This window comes from Mus pahari, chromosome 17 (genome assembly GCF_900095145.1).
Source record: "Mus pahari chromosome 17, PAHARI_EIJ_v1.1, whole genome shotgun sequence".
In the NCBI taxonomy this organism is placed as follows: Eukaryota; Metazoa; Chordata; class Mammalia; order Rodentia; family Muridae; genus Mus; species Mus pahari.
The window spans coordinates 18099690-18104115 of NC_034606.1; positions in this window are offsets into that span (position 1 = coordinate 18099690).

Here is a 4426-nt window from a genome sequence, read left to right on the forward strand (position 1 = left end):
AGAGAAGAGAAGAGAAGAGAAGAGAAGAGAAGAGAAGAGAAGAGAAGAGAGGAGAAGGAGAGGAAGAGATAAGATGGAACCTATAGGAGAGGAAGAGGGGCCGGAACCACACAGTCCTGGGAGCCATAAGTGGTGGGGATTTCTTAGATGACTGACTAATAATTAGGATGCATCTGCCCCATCTAGGTGTGTAGCTTGTGTTTATATCAATTGAGTTTTGAGTTCATTGTGCCGGTGTTTTGTGGGTCGAGAATTTACTAACATAAATCTGACTGATAAATTACAAGCCTCTGGAGTTTTGATGGTACCAGGTTACTGGGATTTGGGACCGCTAACCACAGGGAATGTGAGCAGACTCCGCAGCAAGAGAACCGCGAGATGGGTGGTCGCTGCATGGGGCTGGCCATGGAGGCAGTGAGATCCCCGGGGCCAGAGAGCAGCTGGCACTAGCGCAGGATGGTGGCTTTTTAAATATCTCCTGCTACATTTCCTCCTAAGTTGAAACATTTCATCCTGCAGGGAGGATCCTTAAACCAGAGGGTAACACCTCAAAATAGTTTCAGGAAGTCCCTGAAACTGCCAGATCTCATTAGGCCTCCTCCCTCTAGGAGGAAGCAATACAGTCAAACTGCAAAGAAGACTCTGAGACAAGCCAGGCTGCCTGGAGGAGTTAGACAGACTGACTCCCTCGGACAAGGGACTCTCCAACCTGTTGAGCTGCCTGCGGGCTGTGCAGTGTGCTCTGGTTTTTGTGAGCTGTCACCCCGCTAGTAGGCGTGGGTGATGAGGCTGTCTTTGAGTCATTTATGATGCTGTTAGTCACCCTTCACCTATATTCCTGTAAGTAACCCCCAAAACTCTCATCGGTTCACCAAATTGAAAAAAGATTTATTTATTTTATGTATATGAGTATACTGCAGCTGTCTTCAGATGCACAAGAAGAGGGTATCAGATCTCATTACAGATGGTTGAGAGCCACACTGGGTTTTGAACTCAGGACCTTTGGAAGAACAGTTAGTGGTCTTAACCACTAAGCCATCTCTCCATCTCTTCCATTAGGTTAAATTTAGGTTAAATTCCTAAAGCTAAGCCCCCACAGTCCATTCCCTTATTTGGCCACTTTCTCTCCTTGAGGCTGACTACCAAGGGCTAGCTATCAAATATTGGAGACTTGCAAACAAATCCTCCTTTGACTTATCTAATTAACATGCCCAATCAAAATTAAACACCTCGTCTTAGCATGGGGTTTCCCCTTTTACCTTTATAAACTGCTATTTTCCTATGTGTCATGTCTGTGTTTCTCTATCCATAGGCAGTCCTTTGTCCCCCTCCAGGACAAATAACCCTGCCCCTCTTCCCTCATTCCCTTCCTCTTCTCCCTTGTCCTCTATCTCCTGTCCGTGCCGCTTACTCCCTGTCCTTTGTCCTTCTGGGGAAATAAATCTTCCTTCTGTTGAAAACTTTGTCTTGGAGGTCCCAAGCCAATACCAGTCACTTTAGGTGATGGCCTATTGTGGACTCAGTGTCTGGGATGAGTAGACATGCATATTGTATCTCCTCAGGAAAAAAAATCTTGTCATACTACACCTCCTACAGATAAGTAGATAAATGATAGATAGATAGATAGATAGATAGATAGATAGATAGATAGATAGATAGATAGATAGATAGATAGAGACAGATAGACGATAGGCAGATAGGATGTAAAAACCATGATTTCTAAGTGTCGACTAAAATGTAGAGAAAGGGAAGGCAGCTGTTTCAAAGTTGTATGAAGGGCTCTTTAAAAGCCACAGATAGGAATGATACAAAATCATAAAAAATGATCTCAAAATCAAAGTGACTTGTGACAGAAGAGGCCTGAGGGGCAGAGTGGAATCACTGCGGCTTCACGGGATTAAAATATAGGGAGGCCATCGAGACAGCATTTGTACCTTGAGGGCGGTGACTTCCGATTCTTGGGTGCACTTAGCCATAAGAAACTTTTTAGGGAATAGACTCTTCGAAGGGCAAAGGGAACAGGGAAATACAGTAACATTTCTTGTGCTCCTGTGTGCTTTGGAAACTTGTTGGACGATATTTTTAAAAACTGGGAATTTATAGAGCGTTTCAGCAGTACAACAAACATCCTCTTTCCCAGGGTATTACCTTGAAGGTTGATGCCCACGTGGACTCCGTTCAGGTATGTGTGTCTGCATTCATTTTCTGAACACCTACATGTACTGGGAGTTATTAATGAGTAAGGTTCAGTCTCCCCTCGTGGCGTTTGTGATGCACTTGGGAAAGCAGATAGGTAAAGAGTGAATTTTATTACACCGAGATTAGGGTTGTGATAAAAAAAAAACTCCTACCACCCACAAAGCCCTTTGATTGTAGGATATGCAGCATTTCCTCTTCCTTGGTTTGACAAGATATTGCAGATAAGTAAATACAATTATTTCCTTACCTTTTTTTTTTTTTAATCATTCTTCTCGGGAGCTTAGAGAAAGCTGGATGGGGAGTAGACATTTGAAGCAGGTCTGAAGATAATTTAATAATCACACACACACACACACACACACACACACAAAGATGCACTCAGTAATACTTCTTACAGTGACAATGGAGGAAAATCCGCATTGGTTACCCTTTTTTTTTTACTGCTGCTATAAAACATCGCGACCAAGGCGACTTAGACAAGAAAAACGTATTTGGAATTATAGTTTCAGAGATAAGAGGTCGTCATAGTTTGTGTGAGGAGGAGAGACGGCAGCAGGAACAGCAAGGTGAGAGCTCATATCTTAACCTGCGAGCCTGAAGCTGAGAGAGTGAGCTGGGAATGGTGTGAGCCTTGTGAAATCCACCCCACCCTCCCCACACCCCCAACCCCAGTGACATACTTCCTTCTGTGAGGCCACACCTTCTGAACCTACTCTGTGGAATTACCTCTGCGGAACAAGTATTCACACATTTGAACCAATGAGGGACATCTTCATTCAAAGCACCACAAAAGAATCCATCTTTTTCTTGAGGTAGAGTTCACTTTTTTTTTTTTTTTTTTTCTTTTTGGCTCAGGCTGGCCTCAAGCTTGTGCCCTGCCTGTGCCCACAGAAGGCTGGAGTCATGAGCACGTATCTTCAGGCTCCCTAGGAAGCGTCAGGGTTTTATTTCATACCCTCTAACTTCAGTGTTTTACTTTTGTGTGAGCTACCCGGCCTGCTTCAGTTATGTTAGCTCTGGTGGGAAAGGCCTTGTGACATCACGGAGGAGGTTCACGGAATGAATAACCGACAGTAGCACAATCTACTGAACACAAGTTAAATACAAGCTTGTTGCTCAAACGAAAACTTGACAGGAGAGATCCCTGTGTCCAGGGCCCTGATTTCGAACCCCTGAGCAGTTAATTCAGCCATCCCCAGTACCTGGCTGCATTTCACCACCGGGAAAGGGATTAACACTTTCCCAGGTTACAGACTCTGTATTTTCTCAGGATTGACTGTCCCTTCATATTATTTTTTCAGGCCCTTACTTACAAAGGCACAAACCCAGAAATGAAATAAGAGCTGGATTTCTCACATTCTCACCCTGCCAGGCACAGACATCACGCTAACAGGGGCGACGCTTCTGACTCCGGCCAGGGTTTCTGCGGCAGCATCATGGAAGGCTTCGCCTACTTGGCACTTTTCTGGGCCCCTCAAGACCTACTCAGTGCACACTTCTGTAGCGAATCCTAGAATGTGCATTTCATTTAACATTTATTTTTTAAAGCTAGCCTGCAAAACAATGGGTTTCACTATAGTGTTTTTATTCATATGCCATTATTATTTGTGTTCATTTGCTCCCTACCATTAACCTTTCATGCTGTCACTCCTGGCTGGTCCCCCTTTTAACATCCAAATAGTCTCCTCTTCTAATTGCCTGTGACATATGTCCCATTGCTCTAGCTCGGCTGTCCTTTGGAATTTGCAAGTCATTAAGAAAGAGACACAGGAAGTGAGACATATGGCTCCCTTCTGTGGTTTCCAGTTATCTCAGGAGCATGCCCCGCAGCATGCTGGCCCTTCGCCTGGGGCTGCCCTTTACTTCAGACTCCTTATGTGACAATTCACTTGCGTAATTGTTGCTAAACCTGTTTTCCAAATGACATGATAGGTAGTCCTTGGCCTTTACACCTGGAAAGACTGAATGAAGGGGTTGGGGGTGCTTGCTCTCACTGACGTGTATGTAGAATAGGGGAACATGAAGAGGCCCGCAACACCTCAGGACTTTAGAAAGACAAGATTATGAACTCATTTTACTTTATTATCGTCAGTGCTGGGGTGAACCTGGGGCCATGGGGTTCTAGACAAGATCTTACCACTCACTGAGCTATGGCCGCCAGCCCAGGCTGCCAGCTCTTCAGAGACAATATTTTTGCTTCTTTAACTATCTCTCTCTCTCTCTCTCT